Below are 12,795 nucleotides of genomic sequence, written 5' to 3' on the forward strand. Positions count from 1 at the left end.
TCAAATTCATAATTATACATGTTTTATGGGGGTTATTTTCTTATATTGACAAATATACCCCTTTTACGGGGTTGTTTTCTCATATTATAAAAGTAACCCATTTAAGGAGTTGTTTTTTATATTAAAAAATTCACTCCTTCTACGAGGCTGTTCTCCCAGACTCGCAATTACACTACTTTTATGGATTTACTTTCTCTTATTCATAAATATACACGCTTTACGGGGTTATTTTCTTATATTGATAAATATATAACTTTTACGGGTCGTTTTCTCATATTAAATTATTAGCAGTATTATACGGTTGTTTTCTCAAATTCATAAATATACACGTTTTACGGGGTTATTTACTTATATCGACAAATGTACCCCTTTTACAGGGTTGTTTTCTCATATTATTAAATTCACCCATTTAAGCGGTTGTTTTCTCATACTCACAAATATACCAAAATTACGGGGTTATTTTTTCCGATTGATAAATATCCCTGTATTACGAAATTCTTTTCTCATATTAAAAAATTAACGCATTTAAGCGGTTGGTTTCTCATACTCACAAATATACCAAATTTACGTGGTTATTTTTTCCGATTGATAAATATCCTCGTATTACGGAATTATTTTCTCATATTAAAAAATTAACCCATTTAAGTGGTTGTTTTCTCATACTCACAAATATACTAGAAATACAGGGTTATTTTCTCCGATTAATAAATATCCCCGTATTACAGAATTATTTTTCCATATTAATAAGTTTACCCCTTCTATGAGGTTGTTTTTCATATCAAAAAATTTAACCCCTTCTACAAGATTTTTTCTCAGACTCGCAATTACATTGCTTTTACGAGATTGTTTTCTCAGATTCACAAACTAACACGTTCTACGGGGTAATTTTCTTATATTGATAAATATATCACTTTGTTAAATAATTTCTACTATTATGGGGTTGTTTTCTCAAATTCATAATTATACACGTTTTACGAAGTTATTTTCTTATATTGACAAATAGACCCATTTTACGAGGTTGTTTTCTCATATTAAAAAGTAACCCATTTAAGGAGTTGTTTTCTGATATTAAAAAATTTACCCCTTCTACCAGGCTGTTTTCTCAGACTCGCAATTACACTACTTTTACGGATTTATTTTCTCTTATTCATAAATATACACGCTTTACGAGGTTATTTTCTTATATTGATAAATATATCACTTTTACGGGTCGTTTTTCATATTAAATTATTAGCATTATTATGGAGTTGTTTTCTCAAATTCATAAATATACACGTTTTACGGGGTTATTTTCTTATATCGACAAATGTACCCCTTTTACGGGATTATTTTCTCATACTATAAAATTAACCAATTAAGGGGTTGTTTTCTCATACTCACAAATGTACAAAAATTACGGGGTTATTTTCTCCGATTAAGAAATATCCCCTATTACGGAATTGTTTTCTCATATTAAAAAATTTACCCCTTCTATGAGATTATTTTTTCATAATTAAAAATTTAACCTTTCTACGAGGCTATTTTCTCAAACTCGCAATTACACTGCTTTTACGGGGTTGTTTTCTCAGATTTACAAACAGACGTGTTCTGCGGGGTTATTTTCTTATATTGATAAATATACCACTTTATTAAATTATTAGTACTATTATGGGGTTGTTTCCTCAAATTCATAAATATATACATTTTACGGAGTTATTTTTTTATATTGACAAATATACCTATTTTGCGGGGTTGTTTTCTCGTATTATAAAATTAACCCATTTAAGGGGTTGTTAACTCATACTCACAAATGTACCAAATTAATGGAGTTATTTTCTCCGATTGATAAATATTCTCGTATTATGGGGTTGTTTTCTCATATTAATAAATTTACCCCTTCTACGAGGATATTTTCTCAGACTCACAATTACACTACTTTTACGGGGTTATTTTCTCATATTCATAAATATACACGTTTTACGGGATTATTTTCTTATACTGATAAATATACCACTTTTACAGGGTTATATTCTTATATTGACAAATAAACCTCTTTTACGGGGTTGTTTTTTCTTACTCACAAATATAATAAAATTACGAGGTAATTTTCTCAGATTAATAAATATTCCCGTATTACGGGATTGTTTTCTCATATTAAAGAATTTACCCATTATATGAGGTTGTTTACTCATATAAAAAATGTTACCCCTTCTACGAAGCTGTTTTATCATACTCGCAATTATACTACTTTTACGGGGTTATTTTCTCATATTTATAAATATACAGGTTTTACGGAATTATTTTCTTATATTGACAAATATAGCCATTTTTTACGGGGTTGTTTTCTCACTCACAAATATACCAAAATTACGCGGTGATTTTCTCCAATTGATAATTATCCCCGTATTACGGGATTGTTTTCTCATATTAAAAAATTTACGCCTTCTATGATGCAGTTTTCTTAGACTCGCAATTACACTACTTTTACGGGTTTTTTTCTCATATTCATAAATATACACGTTTTAAGAAGTTATTTTCTCATATTGATAAATATACCACTTTTACGGGGTTATTTTCTTATATTAAATTATTAGCACTATTATGGGGAAGTTTTCTCAAATTCATAAATATAGGCATTTTTACAGGGTTATAAATATACCAATTTTACGGGGTTATTTTTTCAAATTATAAAATTAACCAATTTAAGGTATTGTTTCCGCATACTAATAAATATACCAAAATTACGGGGTTATTTTCTCCGATTGATAAATATCCTCGTTTTACGGGGTTATTTTCTAATATTTATTAATATACCCCTCTTACGGGGTTGTTTTCTCATTTTAAAAAATTTACCCCTTCTACGACGTTATTTTCTTAGACTTGCAATTACACTACTTTTGCGAAGTTGTTTTATTAGATTCATAAATATACATGTTTTACGGGGTTATTTTCTTATATTCATAAATATACAAGTTTTACGGTGCGGTTGTTTTCTCAAATTCTTAAATATACACGTTTTACGGAGTTGTTTTCTTATATTGATAAAAATACTTTTTTTACGGGATTATTTTCTCATATTATAAAATTAACCCATTAAAGGAGTTGTTTCCTCAAACTCACAAATATACCACAATTATGGGATTATTTCCTCAGATCCATAAATATCCTCGTATAACGAGTTTGTTTTCTAATATTTATAGATATACTCCATTAATCATATTAAAAAATTCGCCCCTTATATAAGGTTGTTTTCTCATACCCGCAATTATACTAATTTTTGTATGGTTGTTTTTTCAGATTTCTAAATATACATGTTTTACGGTGTTTATTTTCTTATATTGATAAATATACCACTTTCACGGGCTTGTTTTCTCATATTAAATTATTAGCACTATTATGGGGTTGTATTTTCAAATTCACACGTTTTACGGAGTTATTTTCTTATATCGACAAATATACCCCTTTTACGGGGTTGTTTTGTCATATTATAAAATTAACCCATTTAAGGGGTTGTTTTCTCATACTCACAAATATACCACAATTACACGGTTATTTTTCCTGATTGATAAATATCTCTGTATTACGGGGTTATTTTCTAATATTTATAAATATACCCCTCTTACGGGATTATTTTCTCATATAAAAAAATTTACCCTTTCTACGAGGGTGTTTTCTTAGACTTGCAATTATGCTACTTTTATGGGGTTGTTTTCTCCTATTCAAATATATACACGTTTTACGGGGTTATTTTCTTATATTGAGAAATATACCACTTTTATGGGATCGTTTTCTCATATTAAATTATTAGCACTATTTTGGGGTTGATTTCTCAAATTTATAAATATACACATTTTGTGGGATTATTTTCTTATATGGACAAATATACTCCTTTTACGTGGGCTATTTTCTCATATTATAAAATTAACACATTTAAGGTTTTGTTTACTCACAATATACCAAAATTATAGAGTTATTTTCTCCGATTTATAAATATCCCCGTATTGCTGGGTCATTTTTTAATATTTATAAATATACCCCTCTTACGGGGTTATTTCTCATATTAAAAAATTTATCCTTTCTACGAGCCTATTTTCTCAAACTTGCAATTATATTACTTTTCAGTGTTATTTTCTCATATTCATAAGTATACACGTTTTACGAGATTATTTTCTTATATTGATAAATTTAACACTTTTATGGAATCATTCTCTCATATTAAATTATTAGCACTATATGGGGTTGTTTTCTCAAATTTCTAAATATACACGTTTTACGGGGTTATTTTCTTATATCGAAAAATATACCCATTTTACAGGATTGTTATCTCATATTGTAAAATTAACCCATTTAAAGGGTTGTTTTTTCATACTCACAAATACACCACAATTATAGGGTTATTTCTTCAGATTCATAAATATCCTCGTATTACGGGATTATTTTATAATATTTATAAATATACCCCGTAATGATATTAAAAAACTTGCCCCATCTGTGAGGTTGTTTTCTCAGACTCGCAATTACACTATCTTTTCAGAGTTGTTTTCAAATATTCATAAATATACATGTTTTACGAGGTTATTTTCTTATATTGATAAATATACCCCTTTCACAGGGTTGTTTTCTCATATTAAATTATTAGCACTATTATGGGGTTATTTTTTCAAATTCATAAATATACATGTTTTCTCAAATTCATAAATGTACATATTTTAAGGAATTATTTTCTTATATCGACATATATACCCCTTTTACGGGGTTGTTTTCTCATATTATAAAATTAACCCCTTTAAGGGGTTGTTTTCTATTACTCACAAATATACCAAAATTACGGGGTTCTTTTCTCCGATTGATAAATATTCCCATATTATGGGGTTGTTTTCTCATATTAAAAAAGTTACCATTCTACAAGGCTCTTTTCTCATATTAAAAAATTTACCCGTTCTACGAGGCTGTTTTCTTAGACTTGCAATTACACTACTTTTGATGTGGAAAAGGAATAGGATCGTTTTTGGAATGAGTTTGGGTACTTTGAATGGTAGGGAACAAATAAAAGAACACGACACTAAGTAAAGCACTCTCAAACTTCTACTCTCAAACACTAAGTAGTAAGAGCAAAAGGGCGTGTAAACACAAAGTAAAACACTTAGAATAATTTCACAAAGAAATCAGATTTGTTTTCAACTCTCAATGCCTATAACACTTGGCCATGAGTTCTATTTATACTCAACCACTAGAAGAGTTACATGACATAGATAAACTCTTCAACTTCCTCCTAAAAATCGACCGACTACAAGGATTCACATTCCCTTGTAACATCCCTAATTAAACAAAGAAATAAAAGTGCTAAATAAAGAAAATCTTTGTAGCGGCTATTAAAGGCTGATTACAAAGGTTTTATTACACACTTAAAACTGAAATTCTAACAGCAAATTAAACAAAGAATAACTCCAAAACGTCCACCTTTATGAACAAAGAAAACTGAACATAATGAGCGTGAATAGAGTAAGGAATAACTCCAAAACGTCCACCTTTATGAACAACAAAAATTGAACATAATGAGCGGCAAATATTCCCCTTTTCAAGCTTTTATTCAACCATCCAATTAAGGCAAGTGATAAAGGTTTGTTTTGATGAGAATCCCATGAAATGTTCCGATCTTTGCTTAGCATTTTCATGCACTAGCAAGGCATGGACCGTAGCATCATTATCTTGTACTTGAGTCATGTGATGGACCTCTTGTTGGACTGATTCTATATCATTCTCCCCCTCTTGAAAAGTTTGTCCTCAAACTTTCATTATCAAGGTATGGAGTTAAATCCCCCACATTGAAAGTTGCACTTACACCACCATACTCACTTGGAAGTTCAAGTTTGTAAGCACTTTCTCCAATCTTTTCTAACACACGAAATGGACCATCCCGACCTAGGCATGAGTTTGTTTTTCCTAAGATTAGGAAAACGTTCCTTCCTCAAATGTAACCACACTAGATCACCCTTAGCAAAGGTAGGCTGTTTTCTTCTCTTGTTAGCTCTTGCCTTGTAAACTGCATTCATTGCTTCAATTTTCTTCTTAACTTGAGTACATGTTTTCTGAAATGCTTCCCATCTTTTCTTTGAATCAACATGGACTAAGTCCTTTCTTGGCAATGGAACAAGTTCAACAGGAAGAAGAGGATTAACCCCATAGACCACCTCAAAAGGAGCACGACTTGTAGTTGAAGAAGGTGATCTATTATAGGCAAATTCAGCATGTGCCAACTTGATATCCCAATCTTTCTGCGTTTTACTCACAAGTCCACGCAACAAAGATCCAAGTGTTCTATTAGTCACTTCCGTTTGGCCATCGGTTTGAGGGATGATGAGAAGTACTAAAAAGAAGCTTAGTACCTACCAACTTCCATAAAATTCTCCAAAAGTGACTTAGGAATTTAGAATCCCTATCTGAAACAATTGATCTTGGAACACCATGCAAATGAATGATCTCACGAAAATACAAGTCAACAATTTTGGATGCATCATCCGTCTTATGGCACGCAACAAAGTGAGCCATCTTTGAAAATCGATCAACCACCACCATGATGCTATCCTTTCCCCTTTGAGTCTTTGGAAGCCCCACAATAAAGTCCATACTTACACTTTCCTAAGGGGCATCAGGGACGGGTAAGGGATGGTAGAGACCTTTATAGAAGGTACTCTTGGACTTTTGACAAGTAGAACATCTCTCCACCACATGAGTCACATCTTTTATCATGTGTGGCCAATAAAAGTGTTCATTGAGTATGTCCATGGTCTTGTGAACACCAAAGTGACCAGCAATTCCACCTCCATGGACTTCCCTAATCAAAAGCTCACGAACACCACACTTAGGGATACAAAGTTTGTTCCCTTTAAATAAGAAACCATCTTGAACTATGAACTCCTGAGTAGGCTTTTGAAATATAGTAGCAAAGTGTTCATCATTCTCATATAAACCTTTTAAATGTTCAAAGCCTAGAACTTGAGTATGGACAGTAGTAAGTAGGTAACGTCTCCTTGAGAGAGCATCCGCAACAACATTGTTCCTTCCCTCCTTATACTTGAATGGAAAGTGAAAGATTGCAGGAACTCTACCCACTTGGCATGTCGATGATTCGGCTTTTGTTGGCCATGTATGTACTTCCAAGGCCTCATGATCCGAATGAAGAACAAAAGGTTTTGGCCTTAGATAGTGAGACCAATGTTCTAAAGCTCTAACAATCGCATAGAACTCACGATCATAGTTGGAATAATTCAGCTTGGCTCCACTTAGTTTCTCACTAAAGTAGCAAACTGGACGCTTCTCTTGAATAAGGACAGCTCCAATACCCACGCCGCTTGCATCACATTCCACTTCAAAAGCTTGTCAAAATCCGGAAGAGCAAGGATGGGTGCATTGCATAATTTTGTTTTGACTTCTTCAAAGGATTTTTGGGCCGCTTCACTCCATTTGAATTCTCCTTTCTTCATTAACTCCGTCATCGGGGCTGTAGTTGTTGAGAAGTTCTTGATGAAGATTCTATAGAAAGAAGCAAGGCCATGAAAGCTCCTAACTTCATGAACATCCCTTGGAACTAACCATGTGGAAATGGCCTTCACTTTCTCCTGGATCAACTGTATCCCTTCACTAGAAACAATGTATCCTAGGAAAGAAATACTATTACACATGAAAGTACATTTTCCATTTTTCCATACAACTTGTGAGTTCTCAATTTTTCAAATAAATCTCTCAAATGCAACATATGCTCACTTTCGATTTGCTATATACTAAAATATCATCTAAGTATACAACAATGAACTTATTGAGAAAAGGTCAAGTACCTCATTCATAAGTCTCATGAACGAACTAGGGGCATTGCAAAGTCCAAATGGCATGACAAGCCACTCATACAACCCTTGTTTCCCCGTTTTGAAAGTCATCTTCCATTCATCACCTTCTCGAATTCTCATTTGATGGTAGCCACTCCTCAAATCAATCTTGCTGAAAATTCGGCACCACTCAATTCATCAAACATATCTTGGAGCCTAGGCATAGGAAATCTATATTTGATAGTTATGTTATTGATTGCACGACTATCAATACACATTTTCCATGTTCCTTCTTTCTTAGGCACTAAAAGAGCGAGACACATGGACTAAGGCTCTCACGCACATAACCTTTCTCCATTAGTTCTTCCACTTGCCTTTGCAACTCTTTAGCTTGCTCGGGATTGCACCGATAGGGCTGCTTTGTTAGGCAATGGGGCTCCCGGGATTAAGTCAATTGCATGCTTAATCCCACGAAAGGTGGCGATCCTTTCGGTGAAATCACTAGGAAATACATCGGAAAATTCTTCAAGCAAATGACTCAAAGACAAAGAGTTAGTGGCATAGGAAACAACATTAGAAATGGGTTTAACAAGAAGTACAAATCCTCCTCCCTCCATTGCACACTCTTTTCGAACTCTTTCCTCGGGAAATCGGAAAATTAGGTCTCCTTTCCACCATAGGTTCAACCTTAGGAGGCAAAGGCAACAATCTAATCTTTTTCCACCCGTGGTAATGTAGTATATATATTAGAAACACCATCATGTACAGCATTTCTATCAAATTGTCATGGTCTACCAAGCAAAATATGATATGCACTCATAGGCAATACATCACACCAACGTTCATCATGATAATTGCCAATTGTAAATGAAACTAAAGCTTGTTTCTTGACCTTCAAACCAGTTTCATTATTCAACCAATTCAATTTGTAAGGCTTAGCATGATTTGAAGAGGAAGCTTAAGCTTCTTGACAAGTTCTGTGGATGCCACATCCGTGCATGATCCTCCATCAACAATCACATCACATGTCTTATCAAGAACCTTGCACCTTGTATGGAAAAGGTTCTCTCGTTCTTGCATGTCTTTGAGAGGTTCGAATGTAAGACTCTCCTAACAACTCCACAAAGAGGGTTTTCATTCTCCTCGCATCATACTCCTCAACATCTTCATTGTTACTTTCGGATTCATACTTTGTAAGAATCCTCCTCACTCGGGTGAATTGTGAGAATATTCCTTTTTGGGCATTCACTAGCAATATGCCCACGTTCTTGGCACTTGTAACAAGTCCTCTTGAATCCTTCTTGCTTAAAACTAGATTTTCCACTTTGAAACTTTGAAGGATTAGTAGAAGAAAGTTGTTTAGAAGAGCTAGAAGAAGACTCACTCTTCCTAAAAGGTATGTATGGTTTATATGGAGTCTTGGCGCCACTTGTGTTCGCCTTAGGCTTCTCCCTGTTTCACTTGTGCTTCCACCTTCCTAGCTACTCTGTCACAACTTCATCAAAAGTAGAAAAGCTCATAAGATCTACCTTGTGAGAGATGGGTTTGGACAGCCCTTTAGTGAAACGAGCAATCTTGAGGGGCTCCTTCTCTTGCAAGTCACACATCAAGCCTAGCCTCTCAAATTCACGAACATACTCATCAACACTGAGATCGCCTTGAGTTAGTCGAGTTAGCTTGACATATTAATCTTGCTCATACTCACGTGGTACCCAACGCCTCTCCATTTTCTTCTTGAGTTTCTCCCATGACTCGATCTTTTCTTTCTCTTCTCTTCGTCTCTTGGCTTTTAGATTGTCATACCAAAGCCCAAAGTAAGCTTTGTTAATCTAAGGACATCCATCTTACACCTCCTCCTATCATCAAAGTCTTTATAATCAAAGACACTTTCCATTCTTCGAACCCAATCTAAGAAGTTTTCCGGATCACTTGAGCCATCAAATTCGGGGAAGTTCCAATTTGAAACTCCTATCTTCTTCTTGAAAATTTTGATAGGTAGGATTCCCACCGGAGCTTGCTGTGTTCTCCAAGTCTCCAACACGTTCTCCCATCTTTAAGGATAGTTCCGCGAATGGCATCCATCCTAGCTTCATGTTTCCTCAAGTCTCCTTGTAGCTCACGAAGTTGCTTCATGATAGCGACCAACATTTCCGAATTAGGTGATTTGTTTCCATTACAATAGCGTGCAATTTTAATCAACCAAGAAAAATATCAAACGGACTTCAAAAATTTTATAACTTTACAATCACAAAACTCTCAAAGAGAAAAACAATTTAAACTCAAGAAATACTCAAAAATCTTCAGGAACAAGGGAGATCACGAATCAAAACCTTCGGACTGTTTTCAAAGAACGTAATCTGTTTTTTTTTTGTGCGAAACTCACACTCTCCAAAGCCTAAGCTCCGATACCAATTGATGTGGAAAGGAATAGGATCGTTTTTGGAATGAGTTTGAGTACTTTGAATGGTAGGGAACAAATAAAAGAACACGACACTAAGTAAAGCACTCTCAAACTTCTACTCTCAAACACTAAGTAGTAAGAGCAAAGGGCGTGTAAACACAAAGTAAAACACTTAGAATAATTTCACAAAGAAATCAGATTTGTTTTCAACTCTCAATGCCTATAACACTTGGCCATGAGTTCTATTTATACTCAACCACTAGAAGAGTTACATGACATAGATAAACTCTTCAACTTCCTCCTAAAAGCCCATTCTACAAGGATTCACATTCCCTTGTAACATCCCTAATTAAACGAAATAAAAGTGCTAAATAAAGAAAATCTTTGTAACGGCTATTAAAGGCTGATTATAAAGGTTTTATTACACACTTAAAACTAAAATTCTAACAGCAAATTAAACAAAGAATAACTCCAAAAACGTCCACCTTTATGAACAGCAAAAACTGAACATAATGAGAAATAGAGTAAGGAATAACTCCAAAACGTCCACCTTTATGAACAACAAAAACTGAACATAATGAGCAGCAAATATTCCCCTTTTCAAGCTTTTATTCAACCATCCAATTAAGGCAAGTGATAAAGGTTTGTTTTGATGAGAATCCCATGAAATGTTCTGATCTTTGCTTAGCATTTTTATGCACTAGCAAGGCATGGACCGTAGCATCATTATCTTGCACTTGAGCTGTGTGATGGACCTCTTGTTGGACTGATTCCATATCAACTTTTACAGGGTTGCTTACTTATATTCATAAATATACACGTTTCACGGGGTTATTTCCTTATATTGATAAATATACTACTTTTACGAGATTATTTTCTTATATTGATAAACTGAGTTATTTTCTCATATTATAAAATTAACCCATTTAAGGGGTTGTGTTCTCATATTCACAAATATACCACAATTACGGGGTTATTTTCACATATTAAAAAAATTACCCCTTCTACGAGATTGTTTTCTCATATTAAAAAATTTACCCATTCTACGAGACTCGCAATTACACTGCTTTACGGGGTTGTTTTCTCAGATTAATCAATATACACATTATACGGGGTTATTTTCTTATATTGATAAATATACCACTTTTACGGGGACATTTTCTCATATTAAATTATTAGCACTATTATGGGATTATTTTTTCAAATTCATAAATATACACGTTTTACGGAGTTATTTCCTTATATCGACAAATATACCCCTTTTACCAAGTCGTTTTCTCGTATTATAAAATTAACATATTTAAGGGGTAGTTTTCTCATACTCATAAATATACCAAAATTACGGGGTTATTTTCTCCGGTTGAAAAATATCCCTGTATTACGGGAGTTTTTCTAACATTTATAAATATACCCCTCTTACGGGGTTGTTTTCTTATATTAAAATATTTACCCCTTCTACGAGACTATTTTCTCAGACTCGCAATTACACTACTTTTACGGGGTTATTTTTTCAGATTCATAAATATACACATTTTAAGGATTATTTTCTTATATCGACAAATATACCCCTTTTACGGGGTTATTTCCTCATATTATAAAATTAACCCATTTAAGGTTTGTTTTCTCATACTCACAAATACACCATAACTACGGGGTTATTTTCCCTGATTGATAAATATCCCCGTATTATGGAATTATTTTCTAATTTTAAAAAATTTACCCGTTCTACGAGGTTGTTTTCTCAGACTTGCAACTGCACTACTTTTACAAGGTTATATTCTCAGATTCATAAATATACACGTTTTACGGGGTTATTTTCTTATATTGATCAATATACCACTTTTACAAGTTCGTTTTCTCATATTAAATTATTAGCACTATTATGGGTTATTTTCTCAAATTCATAAATATACACATTTTACGGGGTTATTTTCTTATATCGATAATATATCCCTTTTACAGGGTTGTTTTCTGATATTATAAAATTAACCTATTTAAGGGGTTGTTTTCTCAAACTCACAAATATACTACAATTAGGGGGTTATTTTCTCAGATTCATAAATATCTCCGTATTACGGGGTTGTCTTCACATATTAAAAAGTTTACCCTTTCTATGAGGCCGGTTTCTCATATTAAAAAATTTATCCATTCTACGAGGCTATTTTTTTTACTCGCAATTGCACAACATTTATAAGGTTGTTTTCTCAAATTCATGAATATACAAGTTTTATGGGATTATTTTCTTATATTAATAAATATACCACTTTTAGGGGGGTCATATTCTCATACTAAATTATTAGCACTATTATGGTGTTGTTTTCTCAAATTCATAAATATACATGTTTTTACGGGGTTATTTTTTTATATTCACAAACATACCCCTTTTACAGGGTTATTTTCTCATATTATAAAATTAATCCATTTAAGGGGTTATTTTCTCATACTCACAAATAGGGCTGAGCACGGATCGGTCCAATTCGGTTATTTATAAATCACCAGTACCATACCAAACTTCGGTTATTTTAAAATTGAAGGTACCAGTACCGTACCAAACATAAAAGGATCCAATACCGTATTGTATCAATTTTACGA

The sequence above is a fragment of the Ricinus communis genome, chromosome 1 (assembly GCF_019578655.1).
Source record: "Ricinus communis isolate WT05 ecotype wild-type chromosome 1, ASM1957865v1, whole genome shotgun sequence".
Classification (NCBI taxonomy): domain Eukaryota; kingdom Viridiplantae; phylum Streptophyta; class Magnoliopsida; order Malpighiales; family Euphorbiaceae; genus Ricinus; species Ricinus communis.